Source organism: Tenrec ecaudatus, chromosome 8 (genome assembly GCF_050624435.1).
Source record: "Tenrec ecaudatus isolate mTenEca1 chromosome 8, mTenEca1.hap1, whole genome shotgun sequence".
NCBI classification, from domain to species: Eukaryota; Metazoa; Chordata; class Mammalia; order Afrosoricida; family Tenrecidae; genus Tenrec; species Tenrec ecaudatus.
In genome coordinates, this window is record NC_134537.1 from 124,673,232 (window position 1) to 124,700,082 (window position 26,851).

A 26,851-nucleotide genomic window follows, 5' to 3' on the forward strand; every position below is an offset into this window, starting at 1 on the left:
TACCCATCTTTTGGTCAATAGTCAAGCAGCACACAAGAATTTGCAGCACCCAGGAATTCCGTAGTAATGATTTGAATGATTAAAAAAATTGAAATACAATTTCAAACTATTGAAGGGATTCCACCGTCTCGGAAACCTCTCTAAAAAACAACGGTCCTCGCACGATAAAGGCCGACAAGATGGTGAAACCATGCTTTCAGGTTTGGCGAGGTTCGTTCCAGCAATGCACCAAAGAAGGCACTTTTGTGGACCAAATTTTGCCACCTCACTTCCATGAAAAGAAAATGCACTTTTGTGAGAGAAGTCCATGGATGTTGTGAGAAAATAGCTCTGTAGCTCTCTGACTCTTAAAGCAGACTGTGGTTCCACACACTCACTTCCTTTGTAGCTGATGGCAGCCTCAGTATGTTATTAGTGTTGGAAACAGGCTTGAAGCACATAAATCAGGTTTCCTCGGATTTTAGTGTATTGCATGTGGGTTAACGGGCCAAATCGTACACCAAATTTCGGAGACAATTAATTGAGAGGAGGGGGTGGTCCCAATAATATTTACTGAATGCCTCCGTCAGAAGAGTGAAAGAGATAGATCGCTGATGGAAATCTGAAGCAGTTTAATTTTTTCCTGTTGGCAAATCCCGCAGCTGGCTGACGCTGCCGTCAGATGTCGACACTCCGGGCTGACTCAGGACAAGGCCACATCTGGTGGGCAGCCCAAGTGGAGTGGCTCGGCGCCCTAGGCGGAGGCCGGTTACAGAAAGCCCGTTAGAGCACAGCTCATCCTCCGCCAAGGTCCTGCAGACATTTTACCACACTGCTTTACACACAACAAGTCTTTAAGTACAAGCAGGGAAAAACCTACCTGGCCCTTTCTGGCCTGGCTCCATCCCCCAGGTAGCTTTGAGACTAAAGTGTGGTACATGCTACGGGGTTGTGTCCAAGCACAAGAAGGAGCCAGTGACAGAACCTGATGTCCTAGCATCTGGAATAAGAAGGAAGCGTACACTTTCCCGTCGCAATCTCCTCCAGGAGCACTTCAGATGGGCAGCTGAGGGCACGTCGAACCCAACAGCAATGCGGTACTCGACCTTCGCAGATCTACTTTGGAAAATGAATTCCCCCCATTGTCAGCACTCCTTAAAATTCAGGGCTTGAGAAACGGGTACAAGCAGGCACATAAAGAAAAGCACCTTACAAAGGCTCTGTGGGTGCACTTTCTCTGTTGTTGGTGTTTTTTTGTTTGTTTGTTTTCGGAGGGGGTACTCTTCTTTACACTTCTTTTATCCTATTTGCATGGGACAGCTGGAAGCTGGTTCCATGCCTATCCCACATATCACAGCCACTCACGGAGCCAACAGCCTGCTGCAGAGCCCCACAAACCTGCCACGTCACTCCGCTGCTGCCTTGTTCTCTGCAAAGGGAAGCCAGCCTGACTTCTCACTACCCTGCCCAGAATCCTTTGGGAACTGAAATGAGTCATCGCTCCAAGAAAAGCTACAGTCTCTATTTGTCTTTGCAGGCTTCTTTGTGCAGCGCGGGGGCTCTAGGGTGGGCGTAGACCTGGCCATGGGGCTGCACAGGGCACAGTCTTCTCCAAGGGACGCAGGGACCCTCGCGTGCATAAGCTACTCAGTATTTTTAACCACTGGAAACAGTCAAAAGAGCACATACCTCTGGGTGTTTTAAGGAAAACACACACACACACACAGGTTAAAAGCGGTCTATTGTCATATATATTCACCCATGGTAATTATAGACTTGACTTTCTTTTCCTAAGGCTGGTTTTCCTTTGTGATGAAGGACACATCACACCTTCCGTTTGTATGTAACAGGCAGCTCGTCTGTGCATGGATCAAAGTTTACTGCAGTGAGCTATGTGTCATCCATTCCAGTTGCCGAGCAAGTCCCTGCAAGCCTGGGTCTCATCATTCCCGACTCAGCCCTGCCAGGCTCCCAGCACAGAGAGCTGGCGAAGCTTCCGCCGTCCATGGGGCAGCGTGGGGAATGAGGTCACTATGTCAGGAACTCACTCTCAGCATGAGGTTCTCCCGAGCTTCCACCACAACCGACAAGGCACGGGGAGGTGACTCATCCGGCTTTCATGTCGCCCCTCCAGCTACTTAGTATTTTGTTAAATGTCTGCGCTAAGATCCGGAAGGCACGCGCGCACAAACCAATTACATAATTGTGTAAAGATGTTCTTGTCGTTGCACCACTTGTTCCAAGCCACACTCGTGATGGGTTTCACAGTGAAGAAGTCCTATCTCAGGCACACATAAGTGAGCATATTGCACTCACGCGCGCGTGCGCACGTGAGATTAAGGTCTGCGTACAAGAAACACCACTTAAACATCTCAAGAGGAAGAAGGGGTGAGAGAGGAAAGGAGGGCAGGAGGATGAACAATCACATTAAAACCAGAGAAAGATTGAGGCAGACAGGGCCGGTCTAATTCAGACAGGAATGAATGCCCCGTGGTAGTTACAACACCACCCCAACTCCCAAACTAGGTAACACTTAAGCAAGCCTCTCTCACCCTATCAATCAGAAACCAGATCGATGTGGGTAAAGTGTCCCCTGCTCAGGAGTGAAACAGAACTGGGTAGCAGAGCCTGTGGGTACAGCAAGATCTCCCACAGCCTCATGAATACAGCAGCTAAGCTACCTGTAGGCTTCCTTGGATGGTGCGAACTGTTAAGGTGTGCGGCTGTTGACCTCATGGTTGGTGGTTAGTGGGCTCCTCAAAAACACCTTGGCTATCATGTACCACCTTTAGGAAGAAAGATGTGGTCATCTCCTTGCAGAAAAGTCAGCCATTGACAAGCGTCGGAAGCACAGTTCTTGGACACAGACTGGTGACCGAGTTGAAATCAATGTGATATCAACTTTTTAAAGCTACAATGAACACAAATTGCACAGCACACCTGAAGTTCTTAGGAAGCTCTTAGTAAGGTGACCCCAGGGATCTGAAGGATGAGCTCTCTTGCAGGCCCTCAGGTCAAAGCTCACCAGAGAGGCCTCCTCCTGCTGGGTCAAAAATGCATCTCTCCTGTACCCTCCTCACGTCCCTGAAGTGAGTCTCATTTTGCACCTGGGAAGTTAGCAAAGTGTAGAATGCCTTCCGCCTGATAAATCCTCCGAATGTCCTCCAATAACCACCCTTTGCCCTTGTCATGCCCAATCCTTCTTCTCCGGTCCTTACAGTTTTGCACAGGAGAGCGTGTGGCACAGTGGGTTACGAGATAGAATGATAACCGCAGGCTAGCAGTTCAAAACCACCAGTCACTCCTAGGAAGAAAGGTGAGGATTTCTATCCTTGTAAGAAGTTACTTACAGTCTCGGGAACTCGCAGGGCAATTCCACCTGGTGCTACGGGGTCGCTGTGAGTGAGAAGTGGCTCCCTGGCAGGGAGTGGGTTTTGTTTGGGGACATTTTGGTCAGCATACCAACTACTGATGTATTGACACCTTTATTCTGAAGGTTGTAGGGGAGCGGGGTCTTTTGCTCCCTCAACCGCCCAGCGGGGCTTTTCAGCATGTCCCTCCTTTGCTCCGGCTATGATTATCCAGTTCCCTCTTAGATTGTGGACGAGGATGCGATACACTCCAGCCATGTTCTCCCTCGGGCATAACCACCTACCTGCTCTGGACTCGAGACATACAAGCACGTGCTTGATGATTGCAATGGGGGGGGGGGTTCACACCATCAATTCCCTGACAGTTCCCTTCCACATTGCTCCCGTTGCGGTTCGCTGCTGGCCAGTCATTTCTGACTCACTGAGGCTCGAGGAAGGTTGAGTCGAACTGCGCCATGGGCTCCTCAAGGTTGTGAACTTTTGGATGCAGTTGGCCAGGCTGACCTCTAAGGCACCTCTATGAGGGTTCATATCACTGACTTTTCAGCTAGCAGTTGAGTGCACAACTGTGCAGACCAGGTCTCAAACTACCCCCACCAAATCTGCCTGACACAGTTTCTTGGAGGTAGTTTGGTTGTGATTTTGCCTTCCAGTGTGTTATTCCCTCTCCCCATTTGATCTTCCACCCAGTTCTCATCCATGCCCCAAAGACAGCAGCCCCCACCCCAGTCCTGCCCCAGGCAGGCCTTTCACCCTAGCTTGTTGTTGGGTGCCATCGAGTCAGTGCTGAGACCCTGCGCACAACAGAACGACATGCTGCCTGACCCTGCACCATCCTCACAATTGTTCCTATGCCTGAGTCCATTGCTGCAGCAACACCGTCAACCCATCCCCTCAAAGGGCTTCTCCTCCTTCAGTGCCCCTCCACCAAGCTGGTCTCTCCTGACAGCGTGTTCAAAGCATGTACAAGTCTCAACATCCTTGCCTCTCAGGAACTTCCTGGTTGTAACTCTTCCAAGATAGAGTTGTTGGTTCTTTTGGGAAGTTCATGGTACTGTCAATATTCTTCACTGGCACCATAAATCAAATGCATTGATCCTTCTTCAATCTTCCTTATTCAATATCCAATTTTCACAGGCAGAGGAGGTCATTGAAAACGTCATGACTGCCATCAGCCTCCGCTTAGTCCACAAAGTAGCATCCTTGCTTTCCAATCCTCTAAACAGGTCTTGTGCAGTGACTGGCCCAGTGCAGCTGTATTGGCGCTGCCGACCTCCAATCAGCCATCTCTGAGCTTGGTTGCGTAACTGACTGCAAACCCACCTGCATTCGCTTAACTCACCCTGCTTCTGTCAGCACGGTTTGAGGATCACCAGGTCGGCAAATACAGCTGCCGGGCATCCACACCTTACAAGCGCAAGGATGGACGGAGATAACCAACTTACACAGATGGAGATCTAAGTGCTGAATAGAGATCTTTGGGCACAGGGAATTTCTAGGCCTCTGGGAAAGCCGGCGGCAGAGTGGCTACGCATTGGCCGCTAACTGCAAGTTTGGTGATTTGAAGCCCCCGCTGCTCCGAAGGAGAAACGCGGGGCTTCCACTCCTGCCGGGACTTCCTGTAGCAGCAACTCCCAGGGACTCCCACCTGCCTTACAGGTCGACGGCAGTGAGTTTGGGGATCTGTCTTTGTTTATTTTTCAGTTTGGGGAAATTTGTGGATCACAGCATCACAGCTGGTCAGTTAAAAACTCAAGCGTCTTTCTTCTGTGATATGGAGGAGGGCAAATAAATGGTAAAGGAAAAGAAAAACTACTTGAAGAGAAGAGACATAAATTACAAGTAAAAAATGCTCATATTTCCTAATAGCTGAATATGTACGTCCAATCCAACAATAATAATCAATCTTATAGAAACTCATTGAACTCTTACCGGGATTTAGGACAGTGGTTCTCAACTTGTGAGTCGTGACCACTTTGGGGGTTAAACGACCCTTTCACAGGGGTCACCTAAACACATATTTCCCATGGTCTTAAGACACCACTCCTCTATCCATCTCCAGGCAGGCCCACCCACATGCAGATACACCCACATACGAGTACCCAGCGTGAAGACTGTTTGTTACCCATGCTACACCATGCTTCAAGACAAAATTTCATTTATTTGTCATTAGAAATAAATATTTCACAATATATGACATTGTGCTTTTGTGATCCATCACTATGCTTTAATTATGTTCGATTTGTAACAATGAAAACACACCCTGCATATCAGATATTTACATGATGATTCATAACAGTAACAAAATTACAGGTATGAAGTAGCAATGAAAATAATTTTATGGTTGGGGGGGTCACCACAACATGAAGAACTCTGTGAAAAGTTCGCGGCATGAGGAAGTTTGAGGACCCCTGACTCAGTAGGTAAACACAGCCATGACACCCATCCTGGTTGCAGGAGAGCTGAGTCTGACTGTACGTGTGATGGAGGAGACCAGCTTCGCAGAATCCTTGGGGCTTCAATCTTGACAGAAACGGATCACTGGGCCTTCCTTCCACAGCACTGCTGGGTGGGCTAGAACCTCCAGCCTTTAGGTTAGTGGTTACATGCCCACTGCCTGCACCGCCCAGGGCCCTATGTACTACTCTTATTATCTCCACTTTAAAGAGAGTGCCTGACTTCCTCAAGGTCATGCAGATGCTAAGTGGCAGAGTTAGGATTTGAACTCGAGGCAGTTAACTCCAGACTCCATGCATTCAGTCATGATGCACACCATCTCATCGTCATTTTGGAAACCACTGAGAACCAAAATTTAAAAACTTATTATGCACATTTTTAATTTCAATGGAAGCCAATGAAGCCAACTTGGCACATGCGGCCAATGAGATTCAGTCTCATAGGAAGCAGTTGCCCTTGTCCAGCTCTGTAACGTCTACCTGCCTGCTCTCCGATCACAGCCCTCAGGCTATTGAATGACCATGCGGGAGTTTAAAATCCGTCTGTCCATACTATGCACCCAAGTTTGTTTTGCTGCCCCACTGATGGCAAAGGGGGCCCAGGAAGCTCAATGGTTCAGAAAAGACCTGGTGATCTCTTGGCATCAAGATCGCAGCCTAGAACCCCCCAGGTGGGGGCAGCTCCCTGTGGATGGTTGGGGGGCAGCTCTACTCAGCCCAATAGGGTTGCTATGAGTTGGAAAGGACTAGATAGCCTACAATAATACTGATGGAAAACAAGGTTGAAGATGGGCATATGTCAGCCTCCGATCCGAAACAAAGGCATGCCGATGATTCAGAGGATCAGGCTCTGATGGAAAGAGCAGCTCCATAAACAACCACATCACGATGAGCAGTCTTCCTCCTCACCCTGGTGCTGCACCACTCCCAATCACAGCGTCGGTGTCTTGAAGGTTTACTTTTATGGCGGGGAGGCGATTTGCTCATTGATGAGGTGTGGGCAGAGGCTGTGCTTAGCACTTGACTGGTTCTTTGGCAGAAGATTAAATAATAGCACAGCACAATGACACGGTCGTGAGGGATCTTCATAAATGCTTTGATGCCTAACGGTCTCGCAAGGTCTTAGAGTTTCAGCAATACATCCTCTGAAATCATTAAAACATGCTCACTGGATTTCTAATGACAAAGTGGAGTGTCTCGGCAGTACAGAGAGTTGCATGCCCAATTCCTACCTGAAAGCTGGTGGTTTGAGCCGACTTCGAGGCTCACGGGAGAAAGGGCTGGCCAGGCTTCCAGGAGATTGCAGCCTGGGAAACGTAAGAGGACACAGCTCTCCTCTGAACACGCAGCGGCGGGGGGGGGGGGGCGCCCTGGGGGGTCGCCCTGAGTCAGAAGCTGCCCAACAGCAGCTGGTGTGGGCTTGTTTTTATTCATGTTTTTAATTACAATACCTTCTGGTATTTATGGGAGCTCAGAGGTGTCGAACATAGTGCACATCACACGTGTTTTCTCATGAACACGTAAAGCGGTTGCTATTTTTAAGAAGCTCACAGTCTAGTTGAGGAGACAAACTATTCACATATCCAAAGAGTGAAGAGCGCAAGACAATGGGTCCGATGACAGAGGCTCCCAAGGGTCCAGAAGAAGAGAAGCCGTGTCAGCAATCAGGGCTGGCTTCGCATGGATGGGGGGTCAGCTTAGAATCTGCACAGGTGACAGGGCATCGCCCATGTCAGCACGCAGGACTTCTGTGTACTTGTGGCTACAGTTGTAATCCTGAAAAGTGCTTGGCATTCAACCAAGTCAACCAACAACTTCATGGGGAAGCAGAATAAGAAAAGAATGGAATTTTTCCACAAACTTTTTGAAGTCCCCTCGTATGAGAGTGAATGAAGGGACGTACGGCCGAGCCCAGGGACAGAGACAGAATCAGGTTAAGAATGGTGACCCTTTTGGATGGGTAAGAAGAAAATGATCTAACTTACATTGACAATGAATTCCGCCTTAATTTGTGAGAGTTATTTAAGACACCGCCGTTAGCTGGATGGCACCTGTACGAACCCCACATTCTCTGAAACTGACCACCCATAAGTGGAGGGTATCTAGAGGGGCAGGTATGGAGACAGAATGGTCAGAGGGTGCTTCTCTGCTTCCATCGTGACCGCGAAGGCTGTGATGCCAGGGCGCTCTCGCACTCTGCAAGGGGAGAGACTGTTTGGCTAGCCATGGTTCACCACGCCTTCGCTTGTTCACAAATATTATCTGACAGAGTGCTGAAAGGTGAGCTCCTTTGGTTGGAAGGCACCCAACGTGCACACTGCTCACCAGAATGGACTTGAGCACCCGGCTGTGGTAAAGATGGAGCAGGACAGGGCAGAGCCTGGTTCTGTGGTGCATGGGACCTCCAGGAGCCAAGAACCCACTCAATTGCAACAGACAAAGCATACTCATCTGAGCAGTTCAAGTCAACACATAGTGCTCAAGTACAGCTCTCGGCTAGTTGCTGAGGTCAATGCAAAGATAAACAGTGATCGTGGGAATCCCCACAGTGGAGACTCCACACCGAGTCATTCAAAGGGCAAGAGGCGGGACCTGGGAAGAGCTTCAAGAAGGAAGAGGCGCCAGCGGTGCGCCCCGTGGGGTGGGTCAATAAAGGCAGGGAAGCTAGCGCGGCCGTATGAACAGAGACAACATGCCTTACTTAGAGAGTGCCGCGTGGTTTACAGTATGGCCGGTGGTCTACGAGCTTGGCAAGGATGGTGAGAAACATGAAGGGACTTGGTGGAGAAAAAGCCAAGCAGCTCATCGAGCTGAGGTCAACCTTGGAAGAACAGTAAATGGACGGAGAGACACTAAAAGTTTTCACAGGATTGCAATGAATGAGAATCAACTTAATGGCAGTGCGTTCTTTTCTGTTATTGAAGCTAAATGTTTTGATTACCTGGGCAACAGGTACAGGAGTTCTCTAAAGAGAGAAGATAATTAATGATCAAGACACTGTGAGAGCATATTGTGAGAGGTTGAGAAATAGCAAGATATGAGATACTTCTCGATTCCACAAAGGAATCGACTCAAATTTGCAACATGAAATATTGGGAAACATGCAAAATTCAATGCTAGGGGTATCACACAGCCTCAGCACACCCTGCCCAGAATGTACCCGAAAGACAGTCTGTGCCACACAACTGGAGGGGTGCTCAGGTAAATTAACAGTTCACAAGTAGAAACAAAAAAAGAATGACTCTTAAAAATCTTTGGACATCAATAATAAATCAAATTTCCTGATAGCATGGAAGTTGCTACAAAGGTACAAATTTAAAATCTAGTCAAATTCGTTCAAAAGCCAGAAAGTTCCAATGTTCTCAAGGCTTGGCAGTCCAGGGACTACCGAGCTAAGTGCACCTGTGTTATGGTGACAGAAGCAATTTCAATTATACCTGGATTTGATGAAACACACTATAGGCAAGGAAAGTAAATATTTAAAGAGCAAATACACATTTGGTTTTCCTATAAATATTAGATAGCATCCGAATGAACACAAAGTAAAGAACATGGCTATCCTACGGAACTCACTAGGATTCTCAAAGTCCCATTCAGACGATTCCCTCTAGGAGCAGGCGCATGGAATAACGGCATTGAAGAGCTCGGAAGGATGCTGCAAATCATCCGACACGTCATTTACTTGACCTGAAAATAACCCTAGGTCTAAATGGCCAGTGACTTGCCCAAGGTGACAAGAGTCAGTGGGAAGTCAGAATTAGCATCCAGGCCTTCGAATTCTCGGGCAGCTACTCCCTCCGCAACAGCTCATGAAATAGCTTAAAAGGAAACTAACCTCTAAGGCTTCTCGAGATGACTCTTGATAAACCATGATACAGTAGATAAGCAGGAACCTAATTTTCCAGACCTCACTCGAGTATAAATTATTATTACTCCCCCGTTCTTCTGATCAATGTCCAAAGAAGGCAAGGAAGTAAAAGACGAAAGGAAGGAGGAAAAACTCGCAGCCTGTGAGTTTTCAGTAAAAAAAGAGAAAATTCTACATTTGATGTGATTACAGAAGGGTGCACAAGATGACTTGTGACTCCAGAGAAGCAGGCTTTCTGTTTTCATACAAAACGCTGGGGAACACTGTGCAGGCGTGGGGACATAAACTGTCCTCCTCTTTCACTGTTTTGTTGCAGCAGCATTTACCTGTGTGGACTAGTCATGGCCAACCTGCTGGGTTAAAAAGACACCTGAGTGCACAGCGGATGTTTCCCCCAAATGTTTTCAATTGTAGAAGATAGGGAGGCCATGGCCTGAGGATCTGGGATCCTAACCCAAGAAATCTTACAATACACAAGCAGGGGCGGGTTGGGGAGGGGGCGCTGGGAAGATTTCATTTTGAAGCTGCAGTAGAAATCCATGCACACTGTGCATCCTGCCCTGCGATATACCTCTGTTTGCCTTCATGGCCCATTTATTCAAAACTACTTACACTGAAGCTATGACTTTACAGAATGTTTAAGTAAACTGACCCTCCAGGCATACTGCCCATGTTTACCTTGAGGTTGTGTGCACTTGCCATTGAAGAGCACCAATCCCTACGGTGAAATGTGCCCCCAATTTCAGAAGCAAAATCTACCTCTGAAAATACACCTGAAAGTGACCATTGTCCAATTCACTTTTCAAAATGCACATCAGTACTTTGTCATTTATTGAGACCTAGCGCTCTGCTAGCTGGATTCGTGTTAAGGTCAAAGGGCAGAGAAGGGGAATGCTTTTTCCAGAAGTTCATGTACATATGGCCAAGTTATTCTCCCAGAAGGTTGCCTTCTTCCTCTGTAAAATGGAACAAAGAAAAAATGGAAGGTTGTCACCATTTTTTTTAAGGGAGACATTTACAGAACTAACCTTTGACCTTAGGTACTTTTAATTAATTGAAGAATGAAAAGTAAACACACATGAAAAGAAGCTGTCCTAGGACTTCCTAACAGCGAGCAAAGTACAGCACGCCTATGAATGAGTAAGGTTGGGAAGTTGCCAGGAACAAAGTCCAGGCAGAGGGTTAACTTAAGAGATGCCAGCCTTGCCTTTCCATCTCACCCCTGAGCTCGGCCTGCCTAGTCTGGCAGACACGGGGAGAAAGAAGCCCAATAGAAAGCGTCAGGGGTTGACCCGGGCACCTTCCCCAACTCCACCAAAATGTCAGAGGGAACTTGATCCCCTGTTACCTGCAGGTGTGATCCTGTTTGGAAATAGGTTTTCTTTATGGTGTTAATTTGATCGTGCCTGAGTAGGGGGTTCTAACTTCTGAGATACAGGAACAGAAATCGATTAGACACAAAGGGGTGCACCCGGACTGGGGGTGGGGCTAGGGGGTGATCATCTACAAGCTGAAGAACCAAGGAACACCGACATGGCCTCAGTCCTATGTATTTTGGCCTTTTAGCTTTCAGAACTGGGAGAAATAGAGCCCTGTTCTTTAAAGGTAGTCATGTTATTTGTGTTCTGCGTTGGTGTTATGGCAGTCCTAGGAAACGCAGACAGAGGGGACCTGCCGGGGATCTAACAGACGCTTCTGGAAAGTTTGGAGTCACTTTCAGTCTGCTGCTTCCATGACGTGTCAGGACATCTTGGCCTGACTCCAAATGCCCCCTCCTTCTCCTACGACTCAAGGGAGGGGCGACACAGGCTCCCTGGCTCATCATTATATTTCAGCACTAAAGCAGCCATACTATTTGATATTCGTCGACCCAACTAAACCAACACGCTAATGAAGCTTTGCTCTCCAGCACACCTATACGACCACAAGTGCCTACATCTCTACTCCCATCTGTAACTGACTCCCATCAACCCTCAGCCTCATCTCCACACAGAACGTGTGGAGGTTAGATCTAGTTTGTTTCTCAAACTAGAAAGTCTTACAATGTCAAAAAATACAGGCTAGCCATTTTCTCTCGTCTCTCTTCATACTGAATGGGCAAAAATAGTCGAATTTCATTCTGTCTGGGGTAACAGAGATTCTGTAATCATTCATACCTGCCCTGCTCAATGCGGCAGCTTCTAGTCCTATGTAGTGATTTAATCTTAAATTAAATTAAGTGAACTATGGGGCCCCGTAGTTGTACTTCCCCAATTGAAGTCTTCAGTAGCTGTTTGTAGCTCGTGCTCCCCACGCTGGAGAGAGCGGACAGAGAGCGTGCCCATCAACTCAGGGTGACTGGGCAGTACTGACCTAGCTCATCAATGAGTACGCACAAGAAAATCAGACCCCATTTATTTTCACGGTACAAAGCTGTAGCTGCTTTTTCCAACGTGATTTGTAAAAGTGACCTACACAAAATTGAGGGGGGCACGTAGTTCTCTGAGCTACAGCGCTGCATTCACTCACGCCCTACAATCAGGGTGAGATCGCCTAGAGGACAGTGTGCCACGATGCAAAGCCCTGCCTCCACGGGCCTGGGATGCAGTGCTTGCGCGCACGGATCCCACAATTAGAAGCCATCATCAGCTCCACGGGAGGAAGGCTTTCTACTCCCGTGAACAGTTACAGTCTGGGGGCGGGCGGGGTGGCAGGCACTAGGAGTCAGCATTTACTCCATGGAAGTGAGTTTGGTGTGGGGTATGTTACCTCTTTTTAAAAAACCCAAACTCACTGCCATTAAGTCAATTCTGACCTTATGGCACCCTGGCCAGGACGAGATGTGGTGACCAGTCCCAAGGGTTTCCAAGACTGTGAGTTGTCACAGGAGCGGGTGGTTTCCTCTTTCTCCTGGGGAGTAGTGGGTGGTTTTGAACTACCAACCTTGTAGTTAGCAGCCCAATCTTATCCCACAGCCCTACTGTGTTCCTTAGGTTGCCCCGAAAACAGTCCTAAACCCTGGAAAATACTGCTAGGTTCTTTATCCCTGTGATTCAGCCTTTTCCAGAATATAATGTTATCATGCAAATGGGACCCGGTGAGGTGCAATCTCCTGAGACAGGCTTCTCAACTTGACCACAAACTCAAAGCAAAACCAAACTCATGGCCATCTACTCAATTCTGCTTCTGAAATTCATTCACGTGATTAATTGCTAAATAGCATATCATTGTGTAGGTTTTCCATAATTTATTTGTTCACCCTTAAACGGCATTTAAATTATTTCCAGTTCTTTTTTCTTCAGCAGAATAAATCATGTATTGACACATCATGGGACACAATATATTTTTTGAGCCAATGGTTCATTGTCATTCCACCTAAAATACAGCATTTCTCTAAAAGGTGTGTGTGAACACATTAAATATCTAGGTAATACAGTAAGTTTGCTATTTCACTTTATAAGGAACTATCTGTTTTCCAGACTGGCCATCCAATATTGGCTTATGGATGCATAAGGATTTTTTTCTACATGATCAATCGTGTCTAAGAATAAGAACAATTTTATTAAATCCTGTAAGTCTTCTGTGTGTCTGTGTGTCCTCTTCTCTCCTCTCCCTCATTCTCTCTCCCCTCGTTTTCCTCTGCTGCCTTATTTCAATAGCTAGGAATTCCAATACAATGTTAAATATGTTTAGTGAAAGTGAATATCCTTTCCCAGTCTAAAGGAGAGTCTTTCACCATTAACAATGCTGTTCCCAAAATTCCAAACTCATAGTGATGCCAACTCATAGTGACTTTGTAGGACAGGGGAGAACTGCCCCTGTGGATTTCCCAGACTGTAATTCTACAAGAGTAGAAAGCCCAGTCTTTCTCCCACTGAGAGGGTTTCAAACTGCTGACCTTTCGATTAGTAGCCCAACGCACAACCACTATACCACCAGAGCTCCATTCATCTTATGCAGAGCATTTCAAATAAACAGAAAGCCACAGCTAACACCCTAGGAGCTCTGGTGGTGTAGCGGTTATGCGTTGGGCTACTAATCAAAAGGTCAGTAGTTTGAAACCACCAGCAGCTCAGTGGGAGAAAAACTGGGCTTTCTATTCCCACAGACGATTATATTCTTGGAAATCCACAGGGGTGCCTATGAGTCAACATTGACTCGATGGTAGTGGGTAAGCAATTTATATACATATATATATGATAAAGTAGCCTTTTTTCTTTAGATGAAACATTTTTTACATGAATATATGTTGAATTTTATCTACAGCCTTTTATGAATCAACTGATATTACTGTGTGTGTATTACAAAAATGTTACATATACAAAGACTTCAAAAAAGTTTATGAGAAAAAACTAAATTAAAAAATAATGTAATTTTTCAATGAGCTTTCTGAAGCCCTTTTGTATATTTACTTCTGTACCTGCGGAGGTGCTTCTGTTTGAAAATAGAGGTTTTATTTTGTTATGCTAATTAGATCATACCAGAGTACAGTGGGACCTAAACCTAATCTCCCTTGAGATATAAAGAGAGCAGAATTGACAGGGAAACACCCACGGGAAGAAGATGCCACAGGAAGACAGACACACACAATAGATACATAATACATTTATGAGCCTAGGACCTCCCCAAACTGCCAACTACAAGTGGTTAAAACAAACGACAGCCCAGCTAGAGCCATAGCCTGAATGAAAACTTTAGCCCCCTGAATTGTGAGAAAACAAAATTGCATTCTACAATGCCACGGGCGTTATATTTTATTATGAACGCATTACGAAGAAGTCAAACAAAACTCTCAAATGCAAACAAAAGAGAAACCTCACTGGCAATGAGCCGATTCCACGGCAGTGACCCTACAGAGTCAGGGAGAACTGCTCCTGAGGGATTCCGAGGCTGGAACTCTGCAGGAGTGGAATGCCTCCAAACTGCTGATCAATGAGCAGCCCAACACACAACCAATAATTTAATCCCCAACTGATCATGAGGATGATCAAGAACCCAGCAAGATTTTATTCTAGTGTGTATGAGGCCGTGAATCAATATCCTGATTCCGCAAAAGCCAATAGCAACAAGGTAACTAAGATATTTGATGATCATTTCTCTTCTGTTAGTGTGCAGGACTATACTTGCTGATTTTCAAATGCTGAATTCATTTTGCATTCTAGAGTTTATCTATGGTTTAATATTATTTTTAGCTATTGCTGCATTCAATTGACCAATATTTTGTAGAAGAGCCTTGGATCTCTGTTCATGAAGAACATCTGTCTCCAGTGTTCTTTTATTACACCATCTTCATCTGGTTTCCCACCAGGATAATGCTAGATTCGCAAAATGATCTGGAAATGTTGCCTCCATTCTACTTTCTGGAATGGATCATATAGGACTGGTGTTACACCTTTTAAATAATCCAGTGAAACCTTGTGAACCTGACGTTTTGTTTTATTTTAAAGTTTTAAAGATAAATTAATTTTTAAAATGTAGAACTATTCTTCTTGGGTCGTTTTGGTAACTCGTGCTTTCTAGGAATTGATTCAGCTCATCGGATTGTTTAATTTATTCACAGGGATGTTTATGATACTCACTGTGCACTGCAATGTCTTTGGGGTCTGTCCCCATCTGCCCTCCTTCACTCTGAATACTGGTAATTTGTGTCTTCTTCTTTCCTTCATTGATACGGCTAGAAGTGTATCGGTTTTACTGATATTACCAAAAGTAGACTTTGTTTCCGCTGATTTCCCCCCAAATAATTGGGTTCTCGTTTCATTGTTATCTGCTATTACCTTTATGTTTCTGTTTACACGGCTTTTCGTTTGCTATCGTCCTGTAGATCAAAGCTCGGGTTCTTCATCACAGACTTGTTCTGCTGCTTTCCCACCTGAGAATTACGCTGGAGCAATCCAACAAACCACTGCTTCAGCTGCCTCCTACAAAATGAAGTTTGTGTAATTCAAGATTTTCTCGTTGGCTCGTGGTTTCTAAGAAGCAGGCTTTTTAATTTCCATGTGCTTGAAGATGTACTAGGTGCATTTCTGTTGCTTGTTTCCATTTTTTAAACTGTATAGAGGCTTGTTTCATGTCCTGAGATACCGCCTCTCTTTGTGAACACTGCGGGTTTGAAAGGAATGTGCATTCTGCTCTTTGGGGGTGGGGGGGGACAGTAGATAAATAGCAGCAAATACAGTTGGTTGATGATTTGTATACATTCATTGGTGCCCCTCCCCTTAGTGTTGTGGATGCAATCTCATTTAGAAATAGGGTTTCTTTTGGTTTTTAGTGAGGCCATATTACTGACGGTGTGCCTTAACCAATCACCTTTGAGATGATAAAATCAGCATAGAGAAGCAAACCGAGACTGGAGGAGATAGAAGCCACGATACATGAAAATCCCCATGGAACTGAGGAGCAGAGGCTGGAGAGAGACAAGAACCTCCAGGCAGAGATGCAGGGGAAAGAAGCCTTCCCCTACAGCTCCCGTCCTGAATTTGGACTTCCACCCTCCGAAACTGTGAGAAAGTACATTTCTGACTGCCCAAGCTGCCCACCTGTGACATTTCTGTTACCGTAGCGCCCCATCACTAAGACAGCAGTCTAGAAGCGGCCAGATCAACCACACCGCTTTATTAATATTAAAGCCTTTCTGACCCAGCTGGCTTGAGAGGGGGCTGTCGCTGGAAAAACACCATCCACCCTGAACAAGGCAGGCAGGGGGCTGGCTTAAAGGGGAGGGGAGACATACAGCAGTTACATTTGTCTAATCAGGCAGGCAGGACAAGAGGAAGAGTGACGGACACGCAGAGAGAGAGATTCCAGGTCTGTTAGGAGATTGGGGGTGTGGGGGCGGGCCATGGTTGCTAGCAGGAATTTGAAGGTAGTTGAAAACAAAATGGCGTTCCTCACACTAAGCTGGGTGATACAGAATTGCTTAATTTTTTAATAGTCTTATGTTTTGTATCTATTTGTTCTATAGATGAGTCACATTGGTTTTTCATGTAATCTGTTGTTGGGCATGTATCCTTTTATGATAGTTACATCATCTTAATGAACTTGCTTTCCTTTATGTAATATCTGAGCATACCTGATAGTGTTTCTTGCTCCAAAGTCTACTATTTGTCACATTAATGTCCATTCCAGCTTTCTGTTGATTAGTTTTTGATCAGTAGGTGTTTCCATTGTAACCCACCCAAATAATTTTATCTAAAATATATTTATTTATTGACACCATTTCCTTGGGTTACGGGTTGGTTTTTTTGGTTTGCGTCTTTTAATGCATTTGACAAATTCTGTTATTGAATAAGTTTAGAATATATTTATGGATATAGTTATTAATACATTGAGATTTTAGATCTACTGTCTTATAATTTGTTTTCTAGTTTTCCCCTCTGTTGTTGGTTATTCTGTCCTTTATTTTACCAACTTTCTTTTGAATTATTTGTACTCTGCTAATTTAACTAGAGTTATTTTTACTATATTTCTTGGTATAGTTGTTGCTCTAAGAATTTCATAAACATGAATTTTATATATAAAGTTATATATCCCTAACTTATATATGTCTATTATATAATTTATATTATATATGAACTAATAGATACATACATACTTAACTTTTAGAATTGGAATATTAGTACTAGAATAAATGTTTTACTACTGCAAGTGAAAACCTGACAACCATATTGATGTTGGTGTTGGTTTGGCACGGGGTCAATCCATCTTCTTGAGGAAATTCTATTTTTCACCGCCCTTCCACTTTACCACACATGATGCCCTGCTCCAGGGACTGGTCTCTCCTGAAACATGTCCAAAGTAGGAGAGATGAAGTCCCCCATCCTTGATCCCACGGAGCCCTTGAGCCATCCTTCTTCCAGGACAGTGTGGCGGGTCCTTTTAGCAGTCCATGGTACTTCCAATATTCTTCTCCACCCTATGGGTCCATTAATCCCCTTACTGTTAGGTGACAGTTGTCATCTGCATTACATATAGATGCAATTACAGTCACTCCATCAATGGCACACTTGTTTTCTCTTACACATAAATTACAAGAAATCTGAGATTACATTGGCACAGATGTTTAGGGTCGTTGCCTGTCCCTGGAGGACATCATGCTGGTACAGCAGTGGGGCAGCGAGAAAGAAGGCAGCCTCCACCAGGTGGGTTGACTCCGTGGCTGCAACGATGGGCTCGAACCAGAACAATGTGAGGACGGAGTGGGTGCGGGCAGTAGCTTGCTCTGCTGTACATTGGGTTGCCCTGGGTGGAGCTAACTCAAGCACCTAACAACATGGGGTATGCATTATCTTTCTCCGGCTGCTTACAAATATCTGCCCTGACTTTTCGGAAGGTTATAACGGGTCCGGTATGGATTGCTTTCAGCCTAACTTGTCTAGGACTCACTGGGTTTCTTGAATCTGAACATTTATGTATTCTTAACATTTTTAGCCATTATTTCTTCAAATATTGTTTTCAAACTACAATATTTCTGAAACTTAGATGACACGAATATTATACATTTTTTTACTTTTGACTGGTATCTTTTCTTCTTTTCTGTTGTTGAACCTAGATAATTTCTCTCTCCGAGCCTACTAATTTTCCATCTACCATCTCCTTTATGCTATGGAACCACCCCTCTATTTTTTCATTTGGGTTTTTCTGGATATTAAACAACATATAATTTTTAAGTTCTAACTTCATTCTACACTGCATCTTTATTTTCTTCCTGTTCTTTTCAAGGTAGCCAGTCACACTGCGCTGACCCTGGTTATAACAGCTAATTTAAAGTCTTCCTCTGATAGTGCCAGTATCCATGAACATTAGGATGGGCAGGTGTTAATTGTCTTTTCCTTTGAAAGCTGAGGTTATCTCCTGATTCTCCCATGCTAAGTAATATTAATCATTATGTTATATGAGTGAGTCTTTAAGGCCTACAGAAAATGAGTTTTTTTTAAAGCAGATGATCAACTGAGTTAAGTTGCAATTTCCAAACCATGGTGGTGAAGGGAGTGCCATTTCGGTGCTCAAAAGTTTTGCCAGGCTATCTGGGTCTGTCTCCTGTGTTCACCACTCAGTGGTCAATATGGGACCTGTGAGGTGGTCTGGTTGGCACTTCAGTTCTCAAAGCCTTTGAAATGGTGCGTAAGGCCGGATTAACTAACACACATGCGCAGTTCAGAAGTGAGCCCATGTGCTAGCTCTCTGGGGTCCTCTCTCTGTGATACCTGCAACACTCTCCAGGCCCCTGGGGTCCCACCCCGTCATGGCTTTACTGCTACAGGGCTACATCTTTCACTTCTTGCTCAGCGGCACGCTTCCAGGAACTGTGTGTCTAGCTGGTGCCAAGTGGTGAGAAGACAGACAGACAATGGAGTCTTGGGATCACTCTGCTCATCAGGGAGAAAGGTTCCCTTTCCCTCTGGGCTCTAGATGCTTCCTAGCGCCCACTGCTGCTGATAACCTCTCCAAGATTGACAGGGACTCTGGGCAGAAAATGATTTCAAAAATAAAGGGGGGGGGCATAAAAACTCCTCTGGATTCCAGAGATGAATCCCTTTCTATTGCTCCTCCATCCAGAAAGCATCGGTCCATACTTGCTCTGTGCATTTGGGGGTCCAGACTGCCTTTGAGTCGTGCAAGGTGACAGCACAGTGACTGGAAACAGAAGACCCGTCCCCTGGGCAGGGAGCGCTTTGAAGGCCAGTCTCACGCCCGTTCAGGGTGTACGCCGTCTTGCGCAGAGACAGAACTTGCAGCTGTCTCTTGTTTGGAACAGCATGTGTGGATCACAGGTGAGGCTCCACCATTTACCTGCGTCTTCGCTTTTCTCTTGCAGAGAATCACTGTGTTTCAGGGCGTGCTTCGTGGCGATCTTCTGTTCTCTTCTTTCCTTAAGTTTTTATTCAGTCTCAAAAACGCACCCGTTGGGCCCACGCAGGTGCCACAGACTAAACCGCACCCCCCCCTGCAAACCTCTGGGATAATGGGGGGTGATGCCGTGGGGACCCTTCACCCTCCTTTGTGGCACAGTGTTTTCTCCAGAGTGATCACTGAGAAGCTAAACTGATCGACAGGGGTGTCGTCCTCTCCTGCACTAATGAGCTTGGTCATCTGCTGGATGGGCCCACAGAGGGGAGGCACGCACACCCCAGGGCCTTGGAGTCAGATGTGATTATTGAGTTTCTTGCTTTTTTGACGCTCTCCCTTTGATCTGCACCGCACATGGAGGAGCAATGAGGGCTTCGCAGAGGCCCTCCTCCGCTTTGCACCGGAGAAAGCAAGCACGGCGGCCGGCGTGGTGCTGGCCCGTACAGCCGAGGGGACCCGCTGGCAGCTGAGGCTTCTGTTCCGTGCGTGTGGCAGTCCTTCAACTCCGACTCCGCTCTGGTGGTGGTGGTGCCCTGAGGTCCCTCCGAGCAGTGTCAGCCAGCCATGTCACAGGAGCAGGGCGGACTTTTACACACCCGATCTCCCCAGCTCAGAAGTCCTACCAGCACGCACACACACACACACACACACACACACACACACACACACACGCTGCATCTCAACAATTACATCCCATCCATTCATCACGTGATCCAAGCGTTCCCAGGCCTCCTGCCAGAGGATGAGCTCCTTGAAGGCAATGCGCCCATCACTCACTACGCAGAAAGGCGCACAGTGTAAGCAGAAGAGGCTAGCCAAGTGCTTGCTGAATGGAACTCTTAGTGGACGGAGTGAGTAGGGAAAGCGAATTTATAATTCTGCCCTTACACAGTGACACCCGAAAGGCTCACAGGCAGCGGGCGCAGACTGGCCAGGAAAGGTCTCTGTATAATGGATACACTTTCCTCCTCGGCCCAAATGGAGGCTTGAATTTCTGGCACCTACTAGTGACACCTGGGTGGGGAGCGCGCTGAGGGAGAGAAGAAGGCCTCGTCGCTCAAACTGCTTCCCGAAGACGCCGCTCCTGCTGTTAGTGAGGAGACACCCCCAGACATTTCCTGGAAGTGTATGTGGTCCTGCCTCCTCCTTCTGCCTGACTCCCCCATAACACTTGATGGGGGACACACACACACACGTAAGGTCTGGTGGGGAGGAGGATGTCGCCCCCCCCCCTCCCCTGAGGGTGACAGACTGTACACACCGGGGGCCCCAGACAAGTTTTTCTGCTCACCCATATTCAAAGTACGCCGGCCACGTGTGCATTTCCGACAGGTGAATGGACGGCAAAGCCACTGAACCTGTCTACAGCACAGGGCTCAGAGCCACTGTTGACGGCAAGAATGAGGAATTACCAAGGGAGTAAATCTGATTTACAACTCCAACTAGGACAGGAAACCCAGCGGAAACGACACACCAGGCCATGAGGCGGTGGCTACCATGCAGTGATGCTGGGTAGAGAGCAAAGGCGCGGACAGGGCCATGCAGTATTTTCTCCGACCGGGGCAAAGAGCAGCAGAACTGAACCTTGGTGAGAAGGAGATACAGACATGATGGATCAGTGCCTTTGGGCTTGGTTCTGTTCCGCGCCATGGCGCAGAGTAAACAACAAACAACCGCGCTCACTGCCATCGGGTCAATTCTGGCGCATAGCGACCCTAGAGGGCAGGGAGAACGGCTCCTGCAAGCTTCAGGAGATGGCCTCTTTCTCCCTCAGCGCGGCCGGGGGTCCCGGAAAGTGATGGCCTTGTGGTTAGACCACCAGGGTTCCTGTTAGTTTCCTGAAACCAAAATCGGCAACTTTAACAACTATGAGGTGCCAATTTAATACCCAAAAGTGGCAAACTGCCAATTATAGGACTAGATTTCATATACAAGGATGAAGAACACATCAAACCAAGTTTCAGAAGTCGGTATTTCCAAATATTAAACTGCAAATATAAAAGCACCCTACATTTGCAAAAGTTTTCAAAGGTGTAGAGGGACTACATTTCTCTTGTGTTTCACTTTGTACCCCTTCTCTTGCTGATACGGCACCGCCATGCCAAGGTTTCACACCTTACTACCGTTTCTCTTCCAGCTAAGGTCTTTTTAAAATAACGTACATCGATGAAGGAGATTAAAGGGGGCTTCCAGAAGTTCATGGATACATGAAGTTAAAAGATAATGGAATTTCGCCACAAAGTTTTGAGATCCCTCTAGGTACTAATAACGTGTTTAGATTAGTGAATTTTTGTAACTTTCAAAAATTTGCACGTCTACCACATTCATGTTTTTTAACGATGGAGTCTGTTCTCATAGGGATTACACAATTGGCCTCTTTTAAATCCCACACTCCACAAAAGGCTGATTTTAAGAATGATCAGGGAAGAAAGATATTATTCCCATTCTGACATTACACACCATTGCTTTCTGCTAGGATCTAAAATAGTCTTGCCTATACAGCTTTAAGTCATCTGCACTTCATTGCCATATTAAAATTTCACCTCCTTGTGTCTATTTATTTTTTTAATCCCCTCTACCCTTGCCCCTCTCTAATCCAACATGGTCTCCAAAAAGAAGGGCAAAATCTTCGGGTCACAAAGATCATTTTGATAAATTGGTTTGGAATCAGGGACCCAGGGTCTAGAAAGAGCACAGTCTTTTCAGCACTGGAGCTGGAGGAGCGGAGGTGGCAGGATTCCTGTCTCCCAAGCTGTCCTGGGCTGGTCACTGGGGAGATGACGGCTGGGTCAGCACGGGCTTTATTCCGACACACGGGTCTGTGCTTGTGTGAGGCCGTTATCTCACCAGTATAGGTGAAAAGAAAGACAAAATAGGGCAGCATAGAAATGTTCCATATGCATGTTGTTGTCATGAGCTGTGGCCAAGGCAAGTCAGTCCCGATTAATAGAATGAACCACTGCCTGGTCCTTACACCTGCAGTGTTTCATTGGCTGGTTTCTGGAAGCAGATGGCCAAGGCTTACTTCTTAGTCCCTCCTCGTCTGCAAACTCGATGGAAACGAGCCCAGCATCACCGCAGCACACACCCCTCCCTGATCAGAGGGGTTGGCTGTGTGTGAGGGGCACTGGGCAGCGAAAGAACCTGGGTCTCTGCACGGAAGGAGAGGCTGTGGCTGCTGAGCCACCCCTGCTCCTTGTCTGTGTGTGTGTGTGCGCGCGTGCACGTGTCCCCTAAATGTCCTCGGTTGAAACTGTGAAGGCAGTTAAAAAAATAAAATGCCTTCACTGGACTGTCCTAAAAGGTTGGTCCTCTTCCTTTGGACGACACACATTTCACTTAAATGTTCTTGGTCTGTCTGAGAACTGCTGGATTCCACCCTGGGCAAGGACAGGGGACTGGAACAGAGGGATTCACATTCCTGCGCACTCCCTGAAATGAGCCCATACGGCCCCTGGGCACATTTTGATAATATAAACGTTTAATCACTTGCCTCTCAGCCCCCACATTGGCTTTCAGGGATGTTCTTAGCATCTAGCAATGGGTTTAAAGATCTCTGTTTCAGCCAGGTCATATTTTCTTTCTGGCTATTCTTAAACTTTGCTCTTTCTTGTTTTACCTGCTCTTGCTCTAAAAACGTGAGTCTTCCCATTTCATTTTCAAGAACGCCTTTCTGAAGTCGCTGATGTTCTGAGTTCTAACATTTACTATTTTCACCACCACATTCTTCCTAGTTGGAAGTTGATGATCCCTTTCAACTGATGGGCTCTTCCACTGCTCTCCAGCTTAGAAGGACTGTTTTCACCACAGCCAACAAACAACTCATCTAGGCCTGATTCCAGAAATTAACCCAGCAAATAAAACTGGAAAATAATCAGAGCAGGGACAGTCAACCAGTCTCCTGACATAGGTACTTCTGGATCCCAAGGTATTCAGCTGTTGCGTATGTGGTGGTGGCCCATGGGCATTCCACTGTCTTTCCCATCCTGGCTTCAGTCATCCTCAAGGAAACCAAATTCTCATCTGTCGTCCTGTTGCCTCCTGCATAGAACCGCACCCACCCACCCACCCATCCCCGCCACCCCCAAGCAACTCGAACCACTTCTTTCTCTTCTGCCTAGCATAGAATATTCTCTCCCTTCCCTTCCCCCACGGAGAGCAACAGCTGTGCTTTATTAAGTGCCCACATGTGCCGAGCATGATGAAAGGCGCTTTATTACATGCTGTTTCATTTATGTCCTATGGAATTTATGCAACAGATACTATTATTCCCATTTTATGGATAACATCCAGCAATGTGAGCTACCATTCTCAAAGTCACCAGTTAATAATGATAGGCAATCCTGCTAGCTGTGAAATTGATATGGGCATGGTAGGGAAAGGGGTAGAAAAATGAAGCAGAATGTGACAACATCAAGAACAGTTTGTTAATAGCTTCCTCTGCGTGTTTGTCTAATCGCCGCTGTCTCGCTAGATCACCCCATGGAAGACCGTGTAAGTCACAGGATTTGTCTCCCTTTTCTTTCCCTCTTGCTCTCCTCCCCACGGCTGCCCAAGCGCCATCCTTGTTGACCGCCTTCTCTCTTATTGTATGTGGCCTTCCCTTTCACTCGCGTTAACTTAATCCACGTCAACCAGTAATGCCCCCTTGCTTCCCCTCCCACCCTTGGTAATCATCAGAGACCGTTTCTCTTACCGTGAAACACTCTTCTACAATAGGGGCATCTTATAATACTCATATTCGTCCTTTTGTAATTGCTCTATTTCACTCGCTCAGTTCCCTCCAGGGTCCCCCATAAGAGGTGTAAACCAGATTCATAACCCACAAAGACAGTGATTACACCCTTCTTTGGTGAGTACCAACTGGGGTTTTTAAGCTTGTGGGCAACCATCTAAGGCACAGCTATTGGTGTTTCCCTGTTCAGAGGAAACGAGAGTGACTGAAGTCCGAGACGTATGGGAACCATGAGTTCAATGGACTCACGGAACACTGGACTCTCAGTCTTGGTGATCCTGAGACCAGAAGAATTAGATGGTGTCCAGTGATCATTTCCAACTGCTCTGAAAGGGATCCCACTGGGAGGTCCTGGAGAGAGTGAGAGAAAAAAGCGGAACAAAACTCGAAGTGTTTTTTTTTTAAGGGCCAGATTTACTGGTGGGTTAGAGCCTGGTAGAACCCCTGAGTTTTAGCCCTTAGTCACCCTTTAAACCTGGAAATGAGTTCACCCACAAGGCTCCATTTTCAGCCAAACGACAGACAGGTCTGTAAGGAGAACAGCAACACTAGGCGGGTATGCAGACTTCAGAATAGTCAACCACGCAAAAGGGCAGCTTTGGGGCAAGGATGACGTTCAGAGGGTCAGGCCAGGAGGAGGACCGGGAGCCGCAGGGAAGCAGAGGGGAGAGAAGGCTACCCTGTAAGAACTGCATCAATGGCATGAAACAGATTAAAAGTAAAAAATACTTTAAAAAAAATCAAAATTAAGTACTTAGAAGAGTCTATTACCGTCTTGGATCATTCCTTTTCATTACAAGTTTGTATAAGAGCTTGTATCTAAGATGAAGAAAGACTTTTTTTTTAATTATATGACTCTGTTGTGGTGTTTAGTGCCTTTTCCTATTTTCCACAGCCATAGGTAAACAAATGGCCATCTAACTCAGAATCAACAAAACTCACATGGAAGAAGCACACCAGCCTGTGTGATCACGAGATGCTGAAGGGATCAGTTATCAGGCATCAAAATACAAAAAATCATATCATTGTGTGCTCACCTCCCAGATACGATTGCTGAAGACAAATGGGTACATAAGCAAATTTAGTGAAGAAAGCTGATGGTGCCCAGCTATCAAAAGATATAGTGTCTGGGGTCTTAAAGGCTTGAAGGTTCTGTGGCAGATGATCAAAACCGTCTGTCACAATTTGCGCTTGCTACAGCAAAAAAGTCTAACTTATTCCGGTGTTCTCTCCTCAGTGAGACTAGCCATTATACAGACTTGAACAAGCAAAAACAGAAAACAGAGAGAGAAAGGCTTGAAGGTAAACAAGCAACCATCTAGCTCAGAAGCAACAAAGCCCACATGGAAGAAGCACACCAGCCTGTGCGATCATGAGGTGTCAAAGGGATGAGGTATCAGACATCAAAGAACAAAAAATCATATCATTGTGAATGAGGGGGAGTACGGAGTGGGGACCCAAAGCCCATCTGTAGGCAATTGGACATCCCCTTCAGGAAGGGTCTCAGGGAGGAGATGAGCCAGTCAGGGTGTAGTGTAGCAATGATGAAACATACAACGTTTCTCTAGTTCCTAAATGCTTCCTCCCCAATGTCATGATCCTAATTTTACCTTACAAACCTGGCTAGACTGGTACACTGGTACAGACAGGAACTGGAAACACAGGGAATCCAGGATGGATGATCCCTTCATGACCAGTGGTGGGAGTGGCGATACTGGGAGGGTGGAGTGAAGCTGGGGTGGAAAGGGGGAACCAATTACAAGGATCTACATATAACCTCCTCCCAGGATCCAAACGTGGTTGTGCCCAGTATTCCCAGCCTCTGTGTGGTCACCGCTCCACATCCCTCTTGGCAACATCTGGAAAAGGTGCATGTATCCAGTGCACTGGCTTTGATTTAAATCAGCCACATTCTTGCCATTTTTATTGAAATTTCAAATTTCAGGAAGAATGGGAGGTTTTTATGTTGATTAAAAGAAGAAATGGGCAAAGATGAGAAGCACCATCTAGTGATAAGAAAAGTCCATATGCAACACAGCTAAGCTTTCACAGAAACTTTCCTTTCCGGGGGGTGGCTTCCAAATAAAAAGCCACCAAGCGTTAGACGACCAAGTATGCATATGCACCCACACCTCTCTTACACGTGCCACTGGGCTCGGGACCCTCCGGACAAAAACCAAGACATGGTACCCTCCGCCTGCATAGAACAAGCTGCCCGTTTGAGTTAGTTTATTGTGCCAACCTAGCCAATAAACACATGTGGGATTAATTGAAGGGCGGAGGGTAAATGGCTCAGTGAGCCTTGTCTTTCTAGTTCTCTGGTCTCTTGCTTTGTGATGGTTGCACCAGGGTGCAGCTGCTTTAGAAATTCCCTGCTTTATCTTGCAAGGCTGACTTCCTGCAAGACACCCCCAAGGAGAAGCCACATGGACCTACCCCAGTACAGCCCTGGGTGCTGGAACAGCCGTGTGGAGACCCCTGCCAGCACTGAGATGCTTACATATTCACTGATTCTTTCTCCTGCAGTTGGCATCATTGCCTCTGTTTTGTGAGATGGAGGAGGACTTTGTGGATTGGTGCTGAGCATATGGGTTAATGTTGGACTTGTGGGCTT

General features: G+C 46.3%; 1 protein-coding gene and 1 non-coding gene across 3 annotated transcripts in view; one reads left to right on the top strand and one right to left on the bottom strand.

Moving 5' to 3' along the window:
• Positions 1-26,851, bottom strand: part of STOX2 (storkhead box 2) — a 138,349-nt gene that overhangs the window by 41,386 nt on the left and 70,112 nt on the right. The gene's annotated exons all lie outside the window — the stretch shown is intronic.
• Positions 25,384-25,505, top strand: LOC142455840 (small nucleolar RNA SNORA28). The gene has a single exon (XR_012785956.1). It is a non-coding gene; the product is annotated as a small nucleolar RNA SNORA28 (small nucleolar RNA).